This window comes from Pseudorca crassidens, chromosome 3 (genome assembly GCF_039906515.1).
Source record: "Pseudorca crassidens isolate mPseCra1 chromosome 3, mPseCra1.hap1, whole genome shotgun sequence".
Taxonomy (NCBI): domain Eukaryota; kingdom Metazoa; phylum Chordata; class Mammalia; order Artiodactyla; family Delphinidae; genus Pseudorca; species Pseudorca crassidens.
This window is the reverse complement of record NC_090298.1, coordinates 27185635-27213337: the sequence shown is the minus strand read 5'-3', so window position 1 is coordinate 27213337 and position 27703 is coordinate 27185635. Positions and strand designations below refer to the sequence as shown.

At 44.7% G+C, this 27703-nt stretch overlaps 2 long non-coding RNA genes across 2 annotated transcripts in view; both read right to left on the bottom strand.

Annotated features, from left to right (window-relative positions):
• Positions 1 to 27703, bottom strand: part of LOC137221185 (uncharacterized) — a 386417-nt gene that overhangs the window by 184880 nt on the left and 173834 nt on the right. The gene's annotated exons all lie outside the window — the stretch shown is intronic.
• Positions 1114 to 13906, bottom strand: LOC137220647 (uncharacterized). Its single transcript, XR_010941727.1, has 5 exons — positions 13743 to 13906; positions 11866 to 11907; positions 8624 to 8862; positions 3240 to 3341; positions 1114 to 1675 (listed from the first exon to the last, which is right to left on the bottom strand). It is a non-coding gene; the product is annotated as an uncharacterized lncRNA (long non-coding RNA).

The window sequence follows — 27703 nt, the reverse complement described above, 5'->3', positions numbered from 1 at the left end:
CTGCACACCACAACGAAGAGTAGACCCCACTCGCCACAACTAGAGAAAGCCTGTGTGCAGCAATGAAGACCTAACAACGAAGACCCAATGCAGCCAAAAATAAATAAATTCATTCATTCATTTTAAAAAAGCCTTTACAGCAACATCTAGACTGGTGTTTGACCTAGACATGGCCTAGTCAGGTTGACACATAAAACTGACCATCACGGCAGTCCTACAATCCTACCTAGTGGAATGGGACTAGATTCAATAGGACTTGAATTGGAGCTGAGGTACAGGCAACTGCCTCTAGGGAGCCTCTCTGTAATGGTCTGGGTTTGGGGAACCCATGGGTAAATGGGAGATTCTGCCTTCCACATGCCTTCTCCATTGCCATCTTTTTAATTTCTTTTTATAAATTTATTTATTTATTTATTTTGGACTGCGTTGGATTTTTGTTGCTGCACACGGGTTTTCTCTAGTTGCCCCAAGCAGGTCTATTCTTTGTTGTGGTGTGCGAGCTTCTCATTATGGTGGCTTCTCTTGTTGCAGAGCACAGGCTCTAGGCGTGCGGGCTTCTGTAGTTGCAACACGTGGGCTCAGTATTTGTGGCTCGCAGGCTCTAGAGCACAGGCTCAGTAGTTGTGGCGCATGGGCTTAGTTGCTGCACGGCATGTGGGATCTTCCCAGACCAGGGCTTGAACCCGTGTCCCCTGCATTGGCAGGAGGATTCTTAACCACTGTGCCACCAGGGAAGTCCCTCCACTGCCATTTTGTTCAAGCCGGCTCTACAACTTAAGTCCTACTGGAGCCCCCCATTTCCTTCCCAAGTGCTCACAAAGCCTGCATAAACCCCTCCTGCATGTGGGCTTGCTAGCCTTTTCACTTGTTCAAAGTCAGGAGGGTCAGCTACAGCCTTCAAGTGATTCTAGGCCAAAAATTACTGCAGTGCTACTGTGAGGAGCCTGGAGTTATTCTGGGGTGAAGGGGTCTGGGTTGGGCTCACCAGCCAAGATAAGAAATACAGTGGAACAGAAAGACCGCTATTCTGGGAGCAGGGCAACCTAGCCCCATATTTGTCACTGACAAATGTCAGTTAAGCATTTTACATCTTTAGGCCTCAGTCTCCTTGTTTGTAAAATGATAGGGGTAGGCCCAGTGATCTGTAGCTCTAAGATTCTTTGATTCCATTAGCGCGTTGGCACGTGGCCTCTGACTACAGGATGCCCCACCCAATCCATGCCCAACCTGACCCATATTTTAGGAGGGAGCATTTTCGATAGCTATTATTTATTCTTCTGTCTATTCATGTATTAATTCAATACATTTGTGCCTACCCTATGGATGAAAACCTTCCATAGTATTATGACAGATACAAAGAAATTTAAAACAGTATCCCTTCTTCAAGGAACTTAAAACCCAGCTGGGGAATAATTCAGTTAGGATATATTTGGCTGCAAGTAACAGAATTCCTGAGCAACGGTGGCTTAAGCCTTGTAGACCTTGGTTTATCTGCAGTAACAAGAAGTCTGGAAGTCCGCAGTCCTGGAGCTGGTTTTGGGGCTCAGTGATCTCTGCTGTCATCAAGACACATCCTCTTTCTAACATCCTTTAGGCTTCTTGTCCTTAGGTTTGTCACCTCATTGTCATGCAGTGGCTGCTACAACTCCAATCTCTACATCTTCACGCTAGTGCTCTGAGAAGGAAAGTAGAGGCATGAGGAAAAAAAAGAGTTTTGCAAGACAGGCTCCAATATTTTTCTTAAAGGAAAAATTTTTTATTATTATTATTTATTATATTTTATTATATATATTTATTTAATTATATATTAATTTATTTATTAATATATATATTTATATTATATTTTATTATTATTTATTATATTATTTATTATTAATTATCAACAGACTTCCCCTTTATCTTCTCAGCTGGAATTGGGTCACACTCCCATCCCTAGTCTAATCCTGAGAAAGGGAAATGGGTTCCATCATGATTCACCTCTGGGTACCTCTGTGATAGCTGACCAAAGAAGGAAGGAAAGGGCTCACAGGGTAAATACATATATATCAGTAGAAGCATGAATCAACAATACAATCCTAGATTAAGCAAGAATGAGCCTTGTCAATAGGCCAACGTTTAGGTCCTGGTTCCCCACCTCTCCTGTGTGTATCTATATGACATTGGTTAAGACACAAGCTAGAGACCTGGGGTCCTTTTCCCTCCTCTGCAAAAATAGCAATGGAGAGAATGGAGGGCATCTAGGTGAATTCTCCATCCCTACCTACTTACAAATAAATTCTGCTCTAGTTCTAGATAGTGGGATGAAAGTGTATTACAGCAGACAATTAATGTGTCGAATGTGGGCCCTGGCACTGTCTGTCCTTTACCTCTGAAGGCCAGGCCAGTCCCTCCAGCCCTGCAAGATCAGGCTAACCTCATCCTCTGGTTAACAAAGAGGCTCCAGAGTGAGAGGTAGCTCACCTAGGCTTTGAACTCTGGCCTGGAAACATTTGTCAAATCACTGCGGTGTCCCAGTTTCCTGCCCTCTTAGACGGCAGCAATCGTATCTACCTCACAGGGCTGTTGAAAGGACTAAATGAGAGAAAACACATTAAGAACTTAGCACAGTGTCTGGCACATAGTAATTCATTTAAAATTGTTGAAGTTAAAATTATGATCTTACTTCCCTAAATGGATTCTAAGATTGAAGCAAGGACTATGTTTACTATCTTGTTCACATGTTTTCTTTACTGACAGCCCCCTTCCCACCCACCTTGCCTGATATGTCAGATGTTCATTAAGAGTGAATGAATGCCACCTGACACCCGTTAGGATGGTTACTACCAAAAAAATAGTAAGTGCTGGAGACATATAAGAGAAACTGGAACCCTTGTGCATATGGGCAGAAGAGTAAAATGGTGCAGCCAGTATAGAAAACAGTATGGTGATTCCTCAAAAAATTAAAAATCTGATTCAGCAATTCCATTTCTGAGTATATACTCAAATTAATTGAAAGCAGGGGCTCAAACAGATATTTGTACACCCATATTCATAGCAACATTATTCACAATAGCCAAAAGATGGAAGCAACCCGAGTGTCCATCAACGTGGATGAATGTATAAACAAAATGTGGTATGTGCATACAATGGAATATTATCCAGCCCTAAAAAGGAATGAAATTCTGACACATGCTACAACGTGGATGAACCTGGAGGACGCTATGCTAAGTGAAATAAGCTAGTCACAAAAAGATACATACTGGATGATTCCACTCATATAAGGTACCTAGAGTAGTCATTTTCATAGAGACAGAAAGCAGAATGGTTTCTGGTAGTCGGTTTCTTCTGGTGGTTGCCAGGACCTGGGAGGAGGGAAGAATGAAGAGCTGCTTTTTAATGGCTGTAGATTTTCAATTTTGCAAGATGAAAAGGGCTCTGGAGGTTGGTTGCACAACAATGTGAATGTACTTAATAGTACTGAACAACACACTTAAAAATGGTTAAGGTAGGGGGTTTCCCTGGAGGTCCAGTGGTAAAGAATCCGCCTTCCAATGCAGGGGACACAGGTTCAATCCCTGGTCAGGCAACTAAGATCCCACATGGTGTGGGGCAACTTAGCCCGTGTGCCACAACTACTGAGCCCGCGTGCCTCAACTAGAGAGCCCACGTGCCGCAAACTACAGAGCCCACGCGCACTGGACCCCGCGCGCCACAACCAGAGAGAAGCCCGTGCACCACAACAAAGAGCCCGCACACTGCAACGAATGATCCCACATGCCTCAACAAAGATCCTGCACGTCTCAACGAAACCTGACACGCCAAAAAATAAATAAAATATATAAATAATAAATAAATCTAAAAAAACATGCAATCATTTTTAAAAAATGGTTAAGATAGTAAATTTTATGTTAAATGTATTTTACCACAATTTTTTAAAAGGTTTAATGAATAAATGTATTGATACATGCTTCAGCATGAATGATCCTTAAAACATTAGACCAAGTGAAAGAAGCCAGTAACAAAAAGATACTTACTGTATGATTCTGTTTCTAAAATGTCCAGAAGAGGCAAATGCATAGAGACAAAAAGTAGATTCGTGGTTTCCAGGGGTTAGGAAAGCTACTAAAACTAAAAACGACAACTACTAAAAACTACTGAACTGTACTCTTTAAAAGGGTGACTTTTATGGTATATGAATTATATCTTAATAAAGCTGTTTTTAAAAAATGAATGAACAAATCAGATTCTAATTATATCCATATCATTGGGATCATTTTAATTCAGTGTCAATTCCAGAAAGGAGGTTTATCTTGAATAATTTGGGTCAGAAATACGGGTAGCAAGACATTCAGTTGGGTCCTCTTGGCAAACCGCAGTCTGGCAGTCCCATCAGCCTTTGAGATTTGCTGCCTAATGGCCTGGTGAGGGTTTCTAGAATCCCCAGGCTTTAGCAATTGACCACAGGACGCTTATCTTCCTGAAGCCACTGGCTTGTCTAACTGTGGAGTCTCCTCAGGGCACTAGGACTAGAGAGAGAGTACATATCTTCCCCCACAAACACCCTGCTGGGTATTCAGTTTACTACTTGTCATTATAATGATGTAATTGCATGCTACTCATGGATAATGTGCAAAACAATCACTAGAGAGTATAAACAAGCAGGTGGTGAGCAACCTCCTTGCAAAACACTAAAGGTAAACTTCAGAAGATTTTTTTGTTTTATCAGTTTTGCAAACCTGTGCCATAATCCCAGATGTGTAGCAGAGCATATGTGGCAGCTTGGAAGTGACAGTGACACATTCAGTAAAATGGCACATTGTCAGAACCAACCACGGGAGAAAACCCCAAGGCAATCAGGAGCCAGAAAGTGGAATTACGACACACTGGCAGGCCTTTATTCCCATCAATGAGCCAAACGTTTCATGCTTAAAAACACCTTCTGTCCTCCTAACGCATTTTCATACAGCACGTAAATTTTAAGTTGCTTCTCCTGAAGATACTTTCCTCATCCACCCAACAGGAGCCTATGAGACTTGTGCTAGGAGCGCTCTCTACCATCAAGACCTGTATCCTGGTGTCTGGTGGGCTAGCATTGAAGGTTATGTCTAGTCCCCAAGACCACCAACCTGTACTGCACCAGACCCAGCATTCAACTCCTCTAACAACCTGAATGGGCTTCTAGAACTGGGTCTTTGAAAAATTGAGTACTTGAAAATTAACAAACCATTCCAAAGACTGGAATATAAACATATGTAAGCAATGTAGGCCCAGAAAAAAATGATTATTATAACAGGCATAGTTTTGTGAATCACTGATCCCTCTTTTCTGAGAGACTGATAAGTTCTTCAAGCCCCAGCAAAGAAAGGCAATCACCAGTTTTGTCATCTGAGCCCTGGGTCCCTTCCTGCAGCCTCTTGTGGGTTCTACCAGCGGTGCAAAAGGCTCTGAGCATCTTCTTAGTTCTTAGCCACAGAACATGGGTTGTCTTTATTCTCTCTAGCTGCTCTTCTCTTTTTTTTTAATTGAGATATAATTTACACACCATAAAATTCACCCTTTTAAAGTGTATAGTTCAGGGGGGTTGAGTATATGCACAAGATAGTGCAGCCATTACCACTACTAATTTCAGAATATTTTCATCACCCCAAAAGAAACCCCATGCCCAATACCAGTCATTCCACATCCCTTCCTTCCCCCAGTCCCTGGACTCCACTCATCTACTTTTTGTTTCTTTCGATTTTCTTATTCTGAACGTTTCATATAAATGGAATCATACAACATTTGGTCTTTAGTGACCAGCTTCTTTCACTTCCTGTAATGTTTTCAAGGTTCATCCATGCTCTTGCATATATGAGTATTTCATTCCTTTTATGGCTGAATAATATTCCACTCTATGATATGTTATATTTCTCATCTATTCATCACTTGATAGACATTTAGGTTGTTTCTACTTTGGGGCTATTGTGAATACTGCTGCTGTGAACTTTGGTGTACGGGTTTTTGTGTGGATGTGTGTCTTCCTTTCTCTTGGATATATAACTAGGGATGGATTTGATGCGTCATTTGGTGACACTATGTTTCACTTTTCTGAGGAGCTCCCAGACCGTTTCCCACAGCAGCTGCGCCCTTTGGCTCTGTGGGTGCTCCTTGCTATGGCAGCACTTGGGCCCTTTCTTGGCCTCTGCCTTTTGTGCCCCTCATCATCCCACTTGATCTGCAGATCTCTCTTGCAACACACTTCCAGGTGTTATGCTCTTGTTTCCTCCTCCTAGTTTCCCTGTAGATCAGCTAACCTGCCCCCAAGCAAAGAGAAGGGAAAGAGAACAAAAACGCCACGAGGGCCCTCTGGAGGCTGTGTGCTGTATCCCACGCTTTATGTGCACAGAATAAGACCATAGAGTGTCCCACCTAATCGGCCAAGAAACTGACACCTGGGCTAGTTTTATTGCTCCAACCCGCTTCCTGGGCCTCCGTGGCAATGTTACTCAGACGATGTGTCACAGAATCTGGCGGTGCTCCAGAGGCTCAGCAAAAAACCAGCATTTTCTGCCAAACAATGAATATTTCAAATTCCTGAAAAATCCACTCCTCATTTTTATTTGTTTCATATTTCGAAGCTCCAGGAATCTGTCTTGTTCACAGCTTGCCCAGGACTTAGAACAATACATGGCTTACGGTAGTTATTCAATAAGTACTTATCTAGTAAATGAATTTTTCTGCTAAGAATTTGGCAAATCGTGTGCTAAGGCATTGACTGACTGCGTGTCAAAAATTGCCCAAACAGTATTTTTAAAAATATTCTTTACTGGGCCCTGCTGAATCAGCCTCTCTAAGGTAGGCACTAAGGTCACTGTTATCAAATTTCCCCTGGTGATATTGATGGAGATTTCTGAAGACCCTAGTCTGGGTGCCTCGACTCTGAGAAATGCTCTCTTTGTTTGTCTGGCCACAGGGCTGGTGACTTTAATGGTTACCCCGCCCCTCAGGCCTTAGGGGTTCTCACTCTGGTCCAGGACCACAGTTCAGCAACCATATGTCAGGGGTCTCTTTCTGGATCCACTGGCATTACAGTCCACTGGCCACTGCTGGCTTCACTCCAACCATTAGATCTTTCAATGCAACTGATGATTCTCCATGTCTGGAGAGCCCCACAAGTCAGTCTTTTCCTATCCCTCTACTTTAGACTTGCTTTCTTATTATTAAGTAACAGAGATTAAAGCCATGCTACTTTGAACACCACAAGTTCCCCATGGCTGCAGAAAAGAATCTCACCACTTATATTCTATAACTCTCCCCACTGCTCCCCAAGGACTTGAGGGACAAACACAGGCCATGCGAGCACGTATGGGGTCAGTTCTCTTTTCCCTCCACCTATCAGAATGGGGCAGGAGTCCCTACAGGCTCAGTTCTTCTCTCAAAGCCAAGGCTAGCGTAGAAAGTTGTAATTTTTTTTCCACTGACAGTGGACCTAGAGAGAAAAAAAGAACTCCTGACTCACCTTTACTTGCGTGCTCAAGTTTCGCTTCCCCTTTTCTCCCAGAAAGAAGAAGGACTTTATCGTGTTAGCACATTTAAGATTCTCTGGAGCTGTTCAGTTACTTATCTACAGTCAGAGGAGGCCCACAGAGTGAGGAAGACCAGGGTGTAGCAGTAGAGTTGGCCCTAAAGGCAGCGCAGGGGTAGCAGTGAGGGTGGGAGTAGGGCGTGGGTGAGGGGGGGGGAGGGTGAAGCAAGGAGGCAGCGTGGGTCTAGATGACCAGTCGGTAAAGCCCAGTCCACAGAGCACAGTATCCGTGAGGGTGTAGCAATGTCCAATCCCAGCGCAAGCAAACCACCGCCGCCGGGGACTTGAGGCGTGTCACAGAGGAGCCACGCAGACTCACACACGAGCTCTCCACGCTAGCACTTTGCCACTCAAAGTGTGGTCCTCCGACCACCAGCAGTATTTGTTAAAAATGCAGAATCTCAGGTCCCATCACCCCACTGAACAAGACCCCCGCGTGATCTGAACACATTAAATGGTGCTCAGAACCAGCTTGAGAAAAAGTACAACTCGGGAATAGGTGATTCTGACTCCAGGGGTTCCAACTGGTTTAGTCCTGGGATGAGGACATGAGGTTCCCACCTCCATGTGTGCAGAATAATACTTTGAAGCCTTAACTAATTTTTCCACATATTTTTCTCTTTTGCCCCTTCCCCATTTCCAGCAGATAATTTATTTCATGCCCATGGCCATCTGGCAGGGATATGAGAGGATGGAAAGCTATAGAGAATGAGAGACAGACAGACTTCTTCCTGACAGTGGCTTCTGAAAGCCTAAAGCCCATGGTGATACTGAATGTTTGGAAGTGGGTTTGGGGGAGAAGGGGACGCTCCACACCAGAAAGAATTTGCTTCATGCTGGGGGAAAGGAGGGACAAGCAGTTGTCACTGGACAGATGTCCCTGAGGCCCAGAGACTGAGGCTCTGTGTCCTGATTGCTGCAGAGAGGAAGCTCCTGTGTTGGGGGATTCCTATTCCTTCACAGAATAGCATAGAAAAGGCCCTGGGACTTGAAGGAACCAAGTGGACAGAAACGACGAGCATCCCAGGGGCAACCTGCATGAACCCGCATGTTGGAGGGACAGTCCGGGCAGACACCTACCGGACAGAGGCCTTGAAGATCACACAGGCCTTCGCTGCCACCATCAAAAGTCCTGCAGGGGCTTCCCTGGTGGCGCAGTGGTTGAGAGTCCGCCTGCCGATGCAGGGGACACGGGTTCGTGCCCCGGTCCGGGAAGATCCCACATGCCGCGGAGCAGCTGGGCCCGTGAGCCATGGCCGCTGAGCCTGTGCGTCCGGAGCCTGTGCTCCGCAACGGGAGAGGTCATAACGGTGAGAGGCCTGCCAACCACAAAAACAAAACAAAACAAAAAAAGTCCTGCAGATGCAGATTTAAATAAATAATCAAAACAATGGCGGGCGCCAGTAGAAGCGGAGGGGTATTAAGTGTGAAGCCCCAGAGGATTAGGCACTTAGAATTAAGTTGTTATAGAAAATAAAGGAAGCCAGAATGTGTGGTGAAAACTGTATGAGCTACATGGAAGGCTGGCAAGACTTGAACTCAAGAACAGCCTCCAAATGGCCCTTTTCTGGGGGCCCCTCACGTGACACCTCTTAGCAGCCACTCCTCTCACCACTACCTCCAGATTTTCTCCTCCGAATCCCCAGCTCTGCCCCCTGAACATCTTATTTTCTTTTTTCTTTCTCTCTTCTTTTCTTTCCTTCTTTTTAAAAATTTTTTTAAATTGAAGTATAGTTGATTTACGATGTTGGGCCAATCTCTGCTGTACAACAAAGTGACTCAGTTATACACATAGAGACATTCTTTCTTTCTATTTCCTTCTTTCCTTCCTCCCTCTCTCTCTCCCTTTCTTCCCTTCTTCCTTCCTTCCTTTCTTTCCTTCTTTCATTCTCCTCAAAATTGCCTTTAACACCCCAGCAGGAACGACCTCCATAACCCTTTCAAATAAAGATCCTAAACAACAGCAAGAAACAGCGCTTCCCCCCGCAGGGCAGGGAGAAGCCAGTTTTTAAAAACACAGGGCTTCACCTTCCCTCCCTGGAGGGGAAAGGAGACCCTGTGAATTCCCTCCCAGGTAAGGCGGGCCTGAGATGCTCCTGACAGCCGAGAAAGGGGGCAATGTTGCCATGTTAAAACAAAATAAGTTTTCTCATCTACTCTACCCAAGTATTCTTACCAACATCATTTTTAATGAAGTTGAGGTGAAATACATGTTAGCTTTTGGGAGAAATGCCAGCTAATCACAGCTAAGATGGTGTCCCCATTTCTACCCCTCTCACCTTCTCCAATGACAAAGGCCAGCTTTCCTAAAGATTCAGGGCCTTTGCAACCTGAAATGTCTACCCACAAAAGACTAATTCCTACTAAAAGCATTTGCCTTGTAATTGGTCCTGGAAGTGAAACTTGTACACAAGCTCCAGAAATAACAGTGGCCTGCTAGCAGCAACAGTACTGCAACCTCCTCCTTCCTGAAGTGAGGCCAGGGTGGAGGTAGAGACGTGCTGAGGGTAAGAGAAAATCCCACACACACTCTCCAGTCTCTGTTATTTCTGGGCAGGAACTTTTCCTACTGGATCCAAAAAAAAAAACCACAGGCTCTGGCTTTGTGCCAGCCCCCATCTCTACACTGGCCCTGAGCCTCCACATGGCAGCCTCTGTTGGTGCCCCCTAGAGAGAGCAGTGGGCGGCTCCCTCCTCCTCCAAACCCAGCAAGGTCTTTTTTCACTCTTTTCCAGGCTCAAAGAAGTGAAGTGAGCTGCCTGAAAGTGGGTACAGACAGCTAACTTAAGTGGCTCAGCTTACAACCCCTGCCTCTGCCTGTCCTCCACTTCCTCTTCCCCTTTCATCATCTCTGAGAGGTACCTGTGGGTGCCTTTCAAGCCTCCTGCTTTGGCTGTAGCATCTGTAGTATAGTATGACCTCACCACACTATAGTGGGACAGCCCACTGTAGGGGGGCCCATTAGTTGTAAGGCGGCTGGACAGAGAAAGAGAAAGGGAAAGAAGGCATGGAGGGAAGAAACCATGAAATGGGAAAGTGAGAAATGACCCTCCAGTCCTGGTTCCTGATACTTCATTTCCTGCTTCCATACTTCTTGAAGTTTGACAACACTTGGGTTCCACAAATCATCATTGTGCATCACCCCAGCGTCTTCTGTCTCCATCAGAGCTGTGCTCTTCCTTCACTTAGATCGTCTGTCTCTCTCACAATGATCCAGGACCTCCTTGACACCAGGGATCTTTTCTTATTCATATTTGTAACTTCAGCCCTTGAGGAGAAGTCTGGCACAGAGAAGGTGATTCAAATGCTGGTTGAATCAATAAAAGGACAACTTGATTGTCACACTTTATCCTTGTGTTTAGTGACCAAAATTGTTAGACATTATGTTTGTGCTTTGCATATATGCACACACACACACACACACACACACACACACACACACCAATATTAAACATCTTTTCTTCCATTCATCGTTGATGGTTAAATAGAATATTCTTTTGTAAATACAGTAAACGTGATTATCTTCTGGGCACATGTGCTTTTCATGGCTGTCCAGAGACAAGGGCTCTTTGGTGATGCTCATGCTTGTGGAAACTCGTGCAGGACTTTCAGGAGTGAGTAGTTGCCTCTCCAGCTGTTATTCTCCCTCTTGGAAGCAGCACCCATGTCCTGCTGTAGATGTTAAACATGCCAGGCCAGCAAATTGTCAGGCTCATTTGCAGCTAGATCACAGGCAGGTGACCTAGTCTTGGGACCTGCTGTGGCTTCTGCTGAGAAGCTCTGAGAAAGCAGGTCCTCCTTAATAATGGAAGAGGCAGGATGGGAATGCCTTGCTGCTGGAGACAAGGCCTGGTGAGGATGTGATGCTTGGAACCCAAAGTGATTTTAAAACCACGAAGGGAGATAGCACCAAAACACTGAGAATGGCAGAGCCGGAAAATGAGAAGAGCCTGGGTGCTTAACAACTGTGGCAGACTGAGTGTTCAAGTAGGATACCTTAAAGATATCCATGATCTGATCCCTAGAACTTGTAAATCTTACCTTACATAAGGAAAAGGACTTTGCAGGTGTGATTAAGTTACGGATCTTGAGATGAAGAGGTTATCCTGAATTATCTGGGCGGGTCCTAAAGGTAATCACAAGGGTCCATAGAAGAGGAATGCAGAGGGAGATTTGAGTACAGAAATAGAAAGCAAGAGGTGGAGTGATTCAAGGAAGGGGCCATGAGCTGAGGAAAGCAGAAAGCCTCCAGAAGCTAAGGAAGATAAGGAAACAGATTCTCCCCTAAAGCCTCCAGAAAAAAACCAGCCCTGCCAACTGACCTTAATCCAGTGAAACTGATTTCAGACGTCTGGCCTCCAGAGCTGTAAGAGAATAAATTTGGTTGCTTTAAGCCACCTAGTGTGTGATAATTTGTCATAGCAGCAGTTTGTCAACAGCAACCTAACAGTGAACCAACCCTGGGAACTCCCTACCTCAGGATTTCTTGTGAAATGACATCATTTTTTTTTTTTTTTTTTTTTTTTTGCGGTACGCGGGCCTCTCACTGCTGTGGCCTCTCCCGTTGCGGAGCACAGGCTCCGGACGCGCAGGCTCAGCGGCCATGGCTCACGGGCCCAGCCGCTCCGCGGCATGTGGGATCTTCCCAGACCGGGGCACGAACCCGTGTCCCCTGCATCGGCAGACGGACTCTCAACCACTGCGCCACCAGGGAAGCCCCGACATCATTTTTTAAATTCCTATGTTCTTAAGCTACTTTTCAGCACGACTGGATGTTAGCGATACTTATAGCCCAAAGCATCCTAAATAATACTTTTAGCACGAGCATTGGCAGTTTGGGTAAGGGCGTTATAGGATATTGGTTCTGCTGCTAACACAGAATGAATTTAAGTACCTATATAGAGAGAGGGCTGGCAGGGCAGTTCAGGTTCAAGAGCTTTGCCCAGAACCAAGCTTCACCTACCTAGCACATTGGGTACCTCCCACTTAATTTTTTTTTTTAGTAGTGATCAAATAAGTAGCTTTTTGAATTATCATTAGAGTATGTCTGATTGCTCCGCCATTCTTGTGGGGTTGCCCTCATCCTCATGGCCCACGTGCCTTGTCACCACTGCAATGGAAAACCAGCCAAAGAGAAGAGGGGCGGGTCCCAGGATGAGGGACCTGGAAAGCTACACCTCCACTCACAGAGCAATAGTCAGAACTGGTCACAGGGCCATGCTTACGTGTCAGCGAAGCTGGAAGTCTTTATTCCAATGTGCCCAATTAGAAACTCAGAAAAAGAAGGGAGATCATATATTGGGGGATGCCAAATGACCTGTTTCAGGAGTTCCACTGACAGACTACATGAGCATTCAAGTTAAAATCAAGAAGGAGGTGTCAGCATCTCAGTACTATGGCCTATATAATCAATTGTACTGGTGAAGTTTAACTCAGTCCAGACCTCTCCTGGTCTGCTGCTCTGGTTCATGATTTTTTTGGGGGGGGGAGGGGGTAGCAGCAGAACCTTCAGTGTGTAAGGAAGATACCAGCGGTGGTGTCCCTCCCCCTTACCTGTCCCTCATCATCTAGGGCATGTCTTTGGAACATTGTTGTTCCAGGAACACACTTTGAAATTGTCTCTAAAAGGAAACAAAACCATACTGCCAGACACAGTGATTCCTAGGGATTCCCAAGGCTGCTGAGTTTATTTCTTCTGTGAGAAACCCCCCAACCCTTGGTAAAGAAGCTGGACGGGTCCTGTTTCTGAACTCAGCACTTGGTCTATTTTAGAGTCACTCACTGCAGGAGAAACAGAACCTTGAGCACGCGCTCCTCTCAGCACGTGAGAAGCCATTTTCAATTACACTCCAGAGCACACAGTGCTGTCTGGGGCCAGAGTGAATGCTGGTTGCCATGGCACTGCTTTAAATTATGTCTGTGCTGACACACTGTCACATGCTGTTCCCATACACGGGGGCCACGTCTATCTCTTCCCACTGTTTGTTGCTCGATGCTTGAGCTCTGCACCAGGAATAGAGATATATGAGCAAGAAAGCAAATGCATGTGGTCGCCACACCTTCTACCTAAATAATATATAAGATACCATGGATTGGAAATACTTTAACTATGAAACAAAAGATCCAGGTTCTGTTCACAGTTCTCTGCTGTGTAGCTTTGGGCAAATCCTTTACTCTCTCTGTGCCTTGGTTTCCTTACCTGTACAATGAAAGAGATGCAATAGCAGGTCTCCAAGGTCTCCTCCTGATGTAACTGGCTTTGCTTCCTGTGCGCTGTTGTGAAGCCACAGAGATGAGCAGAGCTCTGCAGAGGATGAACATCAAAGCGTGAGTGAGGCAGTTCCTATAAGCTGTTGCACAGTCGTCTCCATGCTGACTGTTTCTGAAACTCTCCTCCAGCACCTCTGGGCCGCTAGAGATTTGTTTTGAGTCAATTTCCTGGCAAGATGCCACTTGCCAAAAGGTCCCTTCTGAGCTACTAAGGGGACTGTTTTCAGCTTACGTTGAGTCATTATTTGCCTTGGAGTTGATAGTCCCTGGTTCAATGCTCAGGACTTTGGTCCCTAAAATTGTTAGACCACCTCCCCCCCAATAAAGTCAATTCTAAAACCAGAGAAAGATACACGTGTGAGGCTAGGCTCTGGACCTGTTTCACAGAGTAGCATCTCATGGGACCGAGAGAGTTGTGAGGAAACAGCTCTGATACTTGTCTAACCAGTGTGCAGCTGGTTTCATTGGGTGGGATATGAACGAGGTTATCTTTACATTTCTGCTTACATTGTCCTGACCCCTGCCCAGCCCTCACCTGTTGATGGCAGGGATGGGACTCCCACCTTCAAAGTCTCCTCTCTACCCCACCTCAATTATTTCTGGGACTCCCCAGAGAGCGTCTCATGTATATCCACAAAACAAAAGTACGAGCTGGGAAACCAGGATTACAACGGGAGCAGGGTGTCTTGCCATAAACCAGGGCTAAATGCGTCATAGGAAAAAAATCTAGGGCCTCGATAACAACCACCGTCTTAATAGCAAGGATTGAGTACCTTAGTTTGCCTGACAGGGGATGAGAGAAAACTTTAGGCAGACTTCACAGAGAATGTGAAACACTGGCTGACTCTTAAAATGGATGCTAGATCAAATGATGATGGCTTGCGGGAGGATATGATGAAACAGATGTTTAGTTCCTTGCTCTCCAACTGACTGAGCCCTCCCCCTTTCAATTGCAACATTTGTTCATTCATTTGGTGGGCGTTTTTTTACATTGTCCAAAACTTAGAATAAAGGAAAAAAGATAATTGCATATCTTTTCAATGTCATGCTGGAGTGTTGCCTAACTGACCTACCTAAGCAGTATTTCTCTAAAGAATGTACCTTTGGGACTTTCCTGGAGATCCAATGGTTAAGACTCGGCGCTTCCTCTGCAGGGACACAGGTTCTATCCCTGGTCAGGGAATTAACATCCTGCCTGCCACGAGGCCAAAAAAAAAAAAAAAAAATAGTGTAAAAGAAAAAAAAAAGAATGTATTTTTGTTTGACTTGTTAATTATTATTATTAAGGTCCAGATTCGGTGAAGTTACCTGTTAATTTATAGGTTTTCTTCTGTTAGAGATCCAAATGATTCCTATTCAGTAGAAAAGACAACCCCAAAGATGACAGTTTATTGCCCCGTAGGATATTAACCAGATTTACCTCTAACCAAGCTAACTTATCTCAGCACACCTCCTGACTCTATAAAAACCTCTGTTCTTAGAGTATTCCTTGGACCAGTTTTGTTATTTTGCTGCTTCCTTCACTGAGTGAGTTAAATAAATATTTGACACGAGCTCACTATATGTTTAATGAGAGTCAGATTTTTAACTCTTAGAAAATTATCCTTCGGCATTCATTTAACAAGAATTTGTTGAACAACTGTTACAGGAAAGGCACCATGCTAGGGGCAGGGAATGTAACAGACAGCAAGACAGACAAGGTCTCTGCCTTCATGAAGCAAACATTCTGGAGGGGAGTAAACCAGTAACAAATCAATACCTTATAGATTGTGATTAGGGCAATGAAGAAAAATGCATAAAGTGCCGTGACAGAGATTAATGGAACAGGTGGTTCAAGGAGACCTCTCCTTCCTTGAGGACATTAAGCTGAGGTGACATTAAGCTGGGACTTGGAGGAGAGGAGCCAGCCGTGCAAAGAGGCAGAGGAAGCGTTCCAAGACAAAGGAAATGACAAGCACAAGGACGCTGCTGTAGGGCCAGGTCAGCGTGTCCTGAGAACTGGAAGAAGGCCACGGTGGCTGTGGTAGAGTGCACCAAAGGAAAGATGGCGCGAGATAAGATCAAAGGACTAGTACCAGGGCTTCCTTGGTGGCGCAGTGGTTGAGAGTCCGCCTGCCGATGCAAGGGACATGGGTTCGTGCCCCAGTCCGGGAAGATCCCACATGCCGCGGAGCAGTTGGGCCCGTGAGCCATGGCTGCTGAGCCTGCACGTCCGGAGCCTGTGCTCCGCAACGGGAGAGGCCACAGCAGTGAGAGGCCCACGTACTGCAAAAAAAAAAAAAAAAAGGACTAGTACCAGAACCTGGGTGACCCCCGTATCTTAATTATTTTAATATATCAAATTATGGGTTTTATTTTCACTTTCTCAGTGTTAACATCTTACATACTGTGGTACAGGTCTCAAAAATAAGAAATTAACATTGGGACAGTACTATTAATTCAATTACCGTTTATTTGGATGTTCATGGTTTCCTACTAAATCATTTCTTCCGTTCCAGGATCCAATCCAGGATCCCCTTTTGCATCATCTATGTCCCCTTAGTCTCCTCCAGTCTGTAACAGTTCCTCAGTCTTTCTTTGTTTCTTTGCTTGTTTCTCTTGATTTTGACAGTGTCCGAGTCCCAGGTATTTGGTAGAATGGTTCTGAATTTGGGTCTGACCGATGTCTTCTCAGGATTAGACTGAGGTTACGGGTCTGGGAGAAGAAAACAGCAGGGATGATCTCACACGATTTCTTTTAACATAGATACAACTTAAGAACCTGGTTGCAAATTGTCCTGTGATACTCAGGGGAAGAGGGATTTTGTGACATTTCGGCAAAGAAGGGGAAGTTTCATGCAACTGGTGACTTCATTCTGGACCTTGGTCCCAAACCCAGCCTATCCAATTACCTTGCAAGTTCAAGTCACTGATTGTACGGAATCATCAGGCAAATGAGTAGGCAAAATGCTGCAAATTCATCATCTGCTCGACGACACTCCTTATCACTGTCAAGAGTATTAGCTAATGTGTTATGAAGAATAGCACATTATTGCCATTAGGTCAGCCATCTCCAATATTTAATTTGTTTGCCCTATTGAAAGGAGTGATTGTGTGGCTCAGACATCCTCCCTCGTCTCCCTATACTAACTGTGTGGTAACCATGTTCACTTTTCCTTTAGATCTACCTGTTCTTTTATAGTTGCTTTGTTACCTTCCACCATTAAATGTTGTTTCTGTCTCAGGCCCTATTCTCACCCTATGCTCTTTCTCTCTGCTATCCATATCCTGAAAACTCCAAAATCTATACCACCTGAATTGTCACCTGATCTCCAGACTATATTTCCACTGTCTCTTGGCCTCTGACCTTTCCATGATACATGCATCCCAAACTCAGCACATCAGAAACAAAACCCTTTGGGTGTTCCCTTGCGGCCAAGTGGTTAGGATTCCGCAATTTCACTGCCAAGGCCCGGGTTTAATCCCTGGTCGGGGAACTGAGATGCCACGTGCCACACTGAACAGCAAAGAAAAGGAAACAAAACCCTTTATCTTCCTCTCTCCCACCAAAATCTGCTCTTCCTTTTGTGTTCCTTACTACAGTTATTGGGACCATCATCTGCCTAATCCCCTGAACTAGAAGTCATCTTTGACTTTTCCTTTTTTGTCGCTTCCCACATCTAATCTGCTGCTAGATCTTGTCCATTTTTGAACAATTTTAAATCATTTTTCTTCCATTTGCCTCAAGTACTTCATGTCTTCATATCAGCCCAAACTAACACTATATTCTATCATCCTTGTTTAACCATCCTCCAATTCATTCTAAGAAACATCACCGGGACTTTTTTTTTTTTTTTGCGGTACGCGGGCCTCTCACTCTTGTGGCCTCTCCCGTTGCGGAGCACAGGCTCCGGACGTGCAGGCTCAGCGGCCATGGCTCACGGGCCCAGCCGCTCTGCGGCATGTGGGATCTTCCCAGACCGGGGCACGAATCCGCGTCCCCTGCATCGGCAGGCGGAATCTCAACCACTGCACCACCAGGGAAGCCCACTGGGACTTTTTAAAATGTAAATAAGCAATGGATTACCCCATGTGTAGAGCTACTGTTCCCCTCATTGCTGCGGTGTTTGGGTGGGTGAATGGAGCCCTTACACTGGTCACCTCCAGCTAGAAGCAATCTCATCTGTTTAAATCTCATCATCTTCTATTATCATTTCCTGGCTCATTTCACACCCTCTCTGCCCCACCGTGCTCTACTCCAGGCCAAGCTGTATTTAGATTGTAGTTACTGGCATAGTAAAGTAAGAAGCAAGGCATGAAACAATTCCGACTCCAAAAGAGGAACTGCCTCAGGTACCTCTCTGGAGGCAGGGAAGGCTCAGAGTGTTGGGTTTCAGAAGACTTTGAGGCTTGGGATATTACCCTCTCCACCCCTTTTCTTTTTTTTGGTTGATCTAATTGTTGATTTTTTTCTTTCTAATTTAATCCATTGCTTTTCAACTTTTGTTTTTGAATTTTATTTTATTTATTGTTTTATACAGCAGGTTCAACTTTTTTTATATCATGGCACAGTCTAACCCGTACTGCCTCTAGGTCATGATACCAAAGTATGTGCTCTTACCCAGAGGCGCCAAACTCTGTCATGTCCTTGGACTACCGTCTGTGCCATTTCCTCCGGATGATGTGTTCTTAAGATCAGTTAAGCCCCACAAACGTATGGGTACACACTATACACCAGGCTCTAGCCCAACACTTTCCCCCCACCCAGTATCAGCTCCAAGTGGCCTGGCCCAAACATCACTTCCTACACAAATTTTTCCTTAACTTCACCCAGGTAGTTAATGGTTTCTTCATTCTCTGTTCCCATGCAGTATTTTATACATGAAACTAGTTTAGCTAGTTCAAAAGTTACTCTATAAAATGAGTCCATAAAGTGTCATCATCTGTCATTTTGCCAAAGCACAAATGGGAACCATTCTCCTGAAGAGCTGGGGAGCAAGAATGAGACACTTCCTCTTGGAAGCCTTTCCTGATACTCCATCCCACTCAGGCTCAGACTGGTGGCCTCTGAATCAGTTGGGATACTTCCAGCTCTAAGTGAAATAGGAATAACAGCATTTAATCACTTCACACAACAAAGAGTCTGAAGGTGAGTGGTTACAGGGTTTGCTTAACTCCTCAACAATGTCACAGCTCTGGGTCAGGATTTCTGTAAGTCGTTCTGCCATGTCCACACAGTGACAATATGATAACAGCAGCTCCGCACAGCAGCTCCTCACATAACTCCACTCGAAGTGGGATCAAAGGGCAGGGCTCCTGCCACTGTACTTTTCCCGAGGAAGCAAACATTCTTCCTGGGAGTCCTCCATAGCCTTCCTCTTTTACTTCGTTGGCCAGAATTTGGTGGTGTGGCCAACTGTAAACCAAACACCAGAACAGATGAACCAAGTAATCATGTTTGATTTAGATAAGTGGTCCTCAGGCCAAGAGCATCTGCATCACCCAGGAACTTGTTAGAAATATAAATTCTAGGGCCTCACCTAGACCTGCTGAATCAGAAACTTTGGGGATGAGGTCCAGGATTCTGAGTTTTGAATGCCCTCAGTGATTCTGACGCATACCAAAATTTTAGAATCACTGGCTTAGGACGAAACGTGGTTCGTCCTCAGCCTGGGGAAGGGTTCACCTGCCTGAGCATCTTGCTTCCTAGAACAAAATCAGGATTCTGTGAACTAAGGAAGAAGAGAAGGACGCTGCTGAGCTGGCATCACCCTTCTATTATTTCCATTTAAAGTACCATGAATTACATTACTAATCCATCGATTTTTTTTTTCCTGACTCCCTGACCCACCTGCAACCTTCCTGAGAGTATGAACTTTGTCTTTTATTAGTGTTTCTATCCCTAGAACAATAGAAGTCACTCCATTAATGTTTGCAGGGCAAACAAATAAATATTAAAGTGGCCTCTCCTTTCTAATTGCCCATCCCCTTCACAGCTGCTTCCTGCTGCCTTCCACTCAAGGAACATTTTCACATCAGCTCATGTCAGTGAGCCAAGAGCAGTCTCTTCCAGAGGATCTGAGAACAATTATTCCTTTGCACATGGGTGTAAGTGGAGCCTCTGGCTTTCCGAACACACGTTGGACCTTTATGACATTCATTTCTGTTCAGGAGTGTCCTCAGAGAACACCGCTGTACAACGGCACAGAATTGAACATGTTGATTGTTCAGCTGAGTTCTGGCGGCCGAATCCTGACTGGCAATCTTTCTCAGAGGCAGTTGTGTCCTCCGAGTCGAATATGACCTGGAAATAAGCCTGCAAGCTTCATCCTCTGCAAGAGCTGCATAACAAGAGGCAACGGCACAGCAATAACACTCATTTTGTTGTGCCCCACAGTAACCTCGACAAGCCGCTTTCCTGAGCTTTCTGAAGCCACTTGTATTAGGTAGGACTCTTTTGGCTGCAAGTGACAGAAACCCAAGCGCAGAATGGCGAAAACAGAGGGGTAAGGAGAAAACTACAGGTGCACGTAACTACAAAGTCTTGGGGTAGCTCAGTTTCCAGCTGCAGTTGGCTGCAGATGCTCAGACAACATCCTCAGAGCTTTCTCTCTTCATCCCACAACTGGATGTCTTCTACTTGACCCCTTTCTCAGGCAAGCTTTCACCAAACCAGCCAGGAGCCACTTCAGAATTATATCCCAGCCATTTAGCGTCTGCAGCAGAAAGCAAGCCCCTCTTTCACGAAAGTGATAGCAAAAGTCCTGGGGTTGACTCTCATCCTAACAAGTCACGTGGACCTTCCATTACAATCACGGTGACCACTTGCTTACAGTAGGGGCCCTGGGGCGAGTGAGGGGCGTGGACTGGGAATGAGGAAAGATGCTCCCACACACAATCACGGGGCTGTTACCAGAGGAGGGGGAATGGCTGCAGAAGAGACAAAATCTACACCAGCCCCATCTACTTCTTTTCCTTACTTTGAGTCTCCCAGTAACACTTCATGGAAAAGGCACCCACAGACATGCAGAGCTGGGTGTCGTTTTCCAAAGCAAGGAAGAAAATTAAGTGTCTCCTTAAGACAAATAGTGCAGACTCTTTCTCTTTCCCACTGGCTTGAAACACCTCGCAGCCCTACTGAGCAGGGCTGGGGACATGGCACCAACAACCTCCTTCTCTGTAATTTTATCTCCATAGCACCTGCCCTGAACATGCACTCAGCCTGCACCCCGCCCCCCATAATATTCTTGGCCTGCTTTGTCGTCTTTTGTAATCATCACTTAGCATCTGCGATATTTTTTATGCAGCAGGAAAGACTTTTCTCCTTTACCCTTCTTCCTCCTGGGGTTGAATACAAAATAGATCAGAATAACAAAATGAGGCAGATGTGCTTCTTAATGTAATAGCCTAAAGCCCCCTTAAGCTCAGAAGTGTCAGTGGTTGGGATCCCTCCCTCCAGTCCCGAGGGCAGGACTTGTAGAGGCCTCTCTGTTCCTTTCCCCAGCACTCTCCTGGCCCAAAGCCCTGGATCCACCCAGGAAAGAACCAGAGGAAGCTGAGGGACTGAATTCAAACTGAGGGAGAGGGCAAAGGCGGGAAGGGAAGAAAGAGCCATGGTGCAGAGGTAGAGGAGATAAGAAATCCAACGGGGGAGAAAGTGAAGGCAAAGATTTATTTATCATCTTCTAAGGGACTTATAGTTTTCCACCTGCAAGTAGCCAATGCTGTTGTATGTGGAGACACAGTCTTTAGATCAATGACAAAATCAAGGACTTAGCCCCTCTCCCCACCTAGCTTTGACCGGAAGTGTGAGAACCAAAAGATGACTTAGAGGGTGGCTAGCAAATGAAGATGAGGCAATCTGGCTCAGACATTTCTAAATTGAGGTTTTTCACGACAGGAAGGAAAACCAGCAGAGAAGCTGGTAAAGAGAGGAAAGAAGCCACCCCCAGATCTCCAACCCGCACCCCCAGGGGGCCCTCTAACAGACATTCTTCCAGACTCCGCATCTGTGCTTCATCAGCACATATCCTTTTGTGGCGTGGATCAGACAGCTACTTCCTTTCCAACACAGGGGTAAACCGATGGGATCACATGTTTATTTATGTCAAAAGCGTTCAACTAGTACATTGCAAAGTATGATACATCTGAAGAAGGGATATTTTGCTGATTTTAAAATCTCTAGTGAATTCATTTCTCAAATAAATACACTTCTTCTCCTGTATTGAACCGATAACCCTTTCCTATATGTGTATATTATGAGTTCTTTTCAAGGAATTCACTGCATTCCTAGCAGTTAAGTGGAAGTTGACGTCTCCATTTTTGGTTTTCTTCCTAAGAGGCCCTTCTTCTCCCTACAGACCCCAAAGACTCCTTTGATTTTCTTCTTCCCTTCCTCACAGCTGGTAGCTTCTCTGTCTTTTGTGTATGCCTTGATCAGTGTTAGTGGCCGACAAGAACCCTCTCTAGCTAGTTTATGCAGAAAGGGATTCATTAAAGGGTATTAGCTAGACTTATATACACTCCCTAGGGAGAAAAGCCACCTTGGCCGAGGGAACCACCCCTGTAAATAACCTCACTGTTGCCGCCACAGGCCACTAAGCATCTCTAACCGGGACTCTGTTTATAATCCCCAGGGCTTGCTACTCACATTACAGACATCTTAGATTTGTTTACTACAATTTTCAGCAGATGGTAAAATCAGCAGGTGTCTGATTCTAATATGTTAGTATACTAGTGACAATTTTTAAGCATTTCTTATTGAGGTATAATTGACGTATAACATTATGTTAGTTCCAGGTGTATAACATAATGATTCGATGTTCGCATGTACTGCCAACTGATCATCACAATAAGTCTAGTTAACATCCATCACCATACATAGTTACAGAATTTTTTTCAGTATACTAATGACAATTTTTTTACTGAAGGAATGAAAGTGCTTTAGGAGCAATAGGTATCTTTTTCTAATACCAAGATGCTATATGGGTGAGCAGTAACCATGCCCATGACATCAGATATTAAACAACAGAAACCCCATCACAGCTGTTCCAGAAGAACCGAAAATGTCCACAGGGGTGCTTTCCGAAAGATGCAGTCCTCTCGCCCTCAGCCAGGGTCTCACTTGCACCCTGAAATGTCACCCAGGTGACCTGTCTGAGGAACCTTCGCTGCACAGGAGTCTAGTAATTGTAGGCTTCTCCTGCTCCTGTGTACAAGAACATGTGGAATGGTGTTCTATGAACCAATCCACCAGGCCACCTCCAAGGTTCACCGTGGAGCGCATCACTCCCTGCTTTCCCGTCTTTGCTGCTGCTGAAAACACCACTTAGCCTCTGATCTGTAAAAGGTTCTGCTGATCCCTATGGTGAAAATCTGAGAAGCCATGCAGGAGGGAGGGATTTGGAATCAGCAAAAACATCCCTCTTTATGGTTGCATTATGCTTTGCAATTTACAAGTAGAATGTTGTACGATATTTACAAAGCTACTGACATCTCAGAAAGCTTTCTCCATATTCTTTCTTCAGTCTATATAGAAATGCAAATAGAGTTTTTATTCCAATTAGGTAATCTGAGCACACACATAAATAATCTACCACCCCCCAAACCTGACACCTCATCTGAATGACAGTCAGAGGCATCCACTGTGAAGAGGTTTTGGAGGTGTGAGAACAGAGGAAGATTCTCCCTTGAATAAATGGGGAGGCTCTGACTCCCAGGAGGAAGCCCGCAGCTCCATAGAGGGTCTGTATCCAGGTGGACAAGCCTAAACAGCAATGACTGCACAGCTGCTAGTCTACTGCCTTGTCTCATTTCACAGACAGCAAGGAAACAACCAGTCCAAAGAGCTTCAGATAGTTTATTACTCATGGCGCGGTGGCAGCCCTGTTTGCATCAGATCCGCCTGTCCCCCAAACCTCAGGGCGCGATGCAGAGCTGGCCAGGGTGAATGCTGCCCACACAGAGCTGAGGAAACCACCGATGCTGCCCACGTCACAGCTGAGGAAACCTCCCAACCCTTTAAGGAAACCACTAGCGAACCTGCCCTGCCCCACCTATGCCCCAGGGGAAGCCAGTACCTTTATTACACTGGTCGGAAACAAAACTGTCCTCCAACCCAGACAGAGACATTATCTCTAGCTTCCAAGGATGTTTGCAAACAATCTTGAAACGGTTGTCTGGACAAAAGCGGTCATAAAATGTGTAGAAATGCCATGGAGACTGGCCTCCCAGCAAGGAGGCAGCTGCAGGCCAGGGGGGGAGGGGCAATGGCTAAAGCAGGTGGGGAGCGGGGAGTCTGAAGCTGGTACCTGGGCACTCCCTCAAATTCCAGGGCCAATGCAGGGGGTTTCCCCTGATGAGTTTTAAGCCTCCTTTGGGGGACTTATTGATGTCCCAGGCTGTTATGAAATGAGGGTGAGCCATATAGGATAAGTCACATAGGGGCTGCACAAAGGTTTAGGGACGGACCGGAGTCATCAGGCTGCAGGTAAGGTGCTGCCTACTGTGGAAGAGAAGTTCTCAAAGCACAGCCCCCTGTGCTGGTAATGACCACCGCCCGGCAGGTGATGACTCAGCTCCCACTCACTTCCTGGGTCCTCGAATAAAGCCCTTTAATGAAAAGCCCCTTATTCCTGTGCAGGTGGCCCCTTCAGGTCAGACCCTGTCTCAAGGGAACTACTAAACCTCTCTCCTCACTCCTCTCCATTCCCCCCCGCCCCCCGCCCCACCCCACGCCGAGATTTTCACCTTTTAGATTCAAGCTAGATAGGGTATGTAAGAACAAATTATGGTTACAACACAGAATGTAAACCTTACCAGCCTTGACAATGGGAAAGTAAAATTACAATGTCAGAAATTGGGAAGTAGGGCATGGAGAGAAGAGTTTAAGGGAAAGGCAAGTGTTTGGGGGTTTTAATAAAGGGAGTAGTCAAGAAGGTATTGCTTACTATTTACAATAGCCAGGACATGGATGCAACCTAAGTGTCCATCGACAGATGAATGGATAAAGAAGATGTGGCGCATATATACAATGGAATATTAGCCATAAAAAGGAACGATACTGGGTTATTTGTAGAGATGTGGTGGATGGACCTAGAGTCTGTCATACAGAGTGAAGTAAGTCAGAAAGAGAAAAACAAATGTCGGTTATTAACACATATATGTGGAATCTAGAAAAATGGTACAGATGAACCTATTTACAGGGCAGAGATAGACACACAGATGTAGAGAACAGATGTGTGGACACGGGGCGGGGAGGAGAGAGATGAACTGGGTGGTTGGGATTGACATATATACACTACTATGTGTAAAACAGATAGCTAGTGGGAACCTGCTGTATAGGGCAGGGAGCTCAACTCAGCGCTCTGGGGTGACCTAGATGGGTGGGAAGGGACGGGTGGCAGGGAGGTCCAAGAGGGAGGAGATATATGTATACATATAGCTGATTCACTTCATTGTATAGCAGAAACTAACGCAACATTGTAAAGCAACTATACCCCAATTAAAGAAAAAAAAAAGGTATTGCTTAAAGTCATTAGAACAAAAAAGAGAGATTTAAGTCCATTAGTTAATGTTAAAACAGCAAGAGATAATGTCTAAAGTTGATAAATCAAGAAATAGCACTGTAAGCATAGTATTTAGACACATAGAGGTAACTACCTAAAATGGAAACCAAGTAGCTGCCTCTGGGTAGCAGAGAATATTCCTGGTGGGAATGTAAATTGGTGCAACCAGATGGAGAACAGTATGGAGGTTCATTTAAAAACTAAAAATAGAGTTACCATATGATCCTGCAATCCCACTCCTGGGCAGATACCTGGAGAAAACCATAATTCGAAAAGGTCATGTACCACAATGTTCATTGCAGCACAGTTTACAATAGCCAAGATAGGAAGCAACCTAAATGTCCACCAATATAGGAATGGATAAAGAAGATGTAGTACATATATATACAATGGAATATTACTCAGCCATAAAAAAGAATGAAATAATGCCATTTGCAGGAACATGGGTGGATCTAGAGATTATCATACTAAGTGAAGTAAGCCAAAGACAAATATCATATGATATTGCTTATATGTGGAATCTAAAAAAAAACAAACAAAAAAGATACAAATGAACTTATTTACAAAACAGAAATAGACCCACAGACATAGAAAACAAACTTATGGTTACCAAAGGGAAAAGAGGAGGGGAGGGATAAATTAGGAGGTTGGGATTAACATCTACACACTAGTATATATAATATAAAGTAGATAACAAACAAGGACCTACTATGTAGTACAGGGAACTATAACTGATTCACTGTGCTATACATCTGAAACTAACACAACATTGTAAATCAACTGTAATTCAATTTAAAAAAAAACAACTGAATTTGCAACAGGGCTGGTTGGTAGGTATTTTTTTCCTGATACAACTTAAAAAAAAATTTAAGAACTATAAATGGGACCATATGTGTCTTCCCTTTCCTCCTCTGTGGTTCCATGAATAAAATGTTTCTTAAGCTTCTTTTCTTCTTTTATTTTTGGGAAGACTCATCAATCTTCTTTCTAGTTCCACAGCACTGATTTTAAGGATGTTCAGTGTATCAAACACTTTTAAGGCTGAACTAAATGCCTGAGACCCAAATGAGGAATTTCCATCTTATTTGTTTATGTACATATTCGTTCATTCATACATTCATTCATTCAATATGTTCCCTGTGACTGCGTCACATGTGCCAGGCACTGGGGATATTATAGTGAATTTCACAGATTAATAGAGTCCCTTCAAGGAGATTACACTTTATTAGGAGAAGCCTGATTAATTAATTATACACATATATTTACTGTGGTATCATGACGTAAAAACAAAAGAGTAGGGAGCCATGAAAGGTAGAGGCAGGGGGAGATGTTAGGTGGGCAATGCATTCTAAATCATTTAAACTGCTGTTTCTGTACTTTGGGGCACTCACAGCTCAACCTGATCTTTAACACAACTGCCTCAGGTACACCTCTATCTGTGTAGCACACCTTGCAACATGTCTTTCTCTCTGGGCCTTGACACATCCCTGGGGCTGAATCTGGGAAGAAAGGCAGATTTCCCTCTGCTCCCAGGGTTTGTGTCTCCTGTCACCCACCCACATCCCTGCGGAGCCCAAGGTCCTCTTACTTGGGAATCCATCAACCTCCGTGTACCCAGGGCATCTACTCCACCTACTCCAGTGGAGGAATCTTTATCGAGTCCAGAGAGGTGTAGCATTGCTTTTATATCGGATTATTTCTTAGTCCTTTCTGCTCCTTCAGTACTAGACTGCTCCAACTCAAAAGCTGAACTGAATGTGGAAGAGGATGGCAAAAACATTACAGGAAATACAGGATAAATAAATTACTATTACCCTGCCCTATATTTTAAGGGTGATAATTCACCACTGATAATAAATGCTTGTAATATTAAATAGTTCTTTTTTGCTGCTCTTACAGTTTAATATTTTTAAACAATGTTTTTTGTTTTTTAATAATTTTATTTATTTATTTGTTTGTTTGTTTATTTATTTATTTTTGGCTGCGTTGGGTCTTCCCTATGGTGCGCCGGCTCCTCATTGCGGTGGCTTCTTTTGTTGTGGAGCACAGGCTCTAGGCACATGGGCTTCAGTAGTTGTGGCTCGCGGGCTCAGTAGTTGTGGCTCACAGGCTCTAGAGCGCAGGCTCAGTAGTTGTGGTGCATGGGCTTAGTTGCTCTGCGGCATGTGGGATCTTCCCGGACCAGGGCTTGAACCTGTGTCCCCTGCATTGGCAGGCGGATTCTTAACCACTGTGCCACCAGGGAAGCCCCAGTTTAATTTTTTATATCAAGTACATGTTTATTTTACACAATTTTAAAAATACCTTTAATCACAATAGAAAAGAAAAACCTTTAACACTTTGG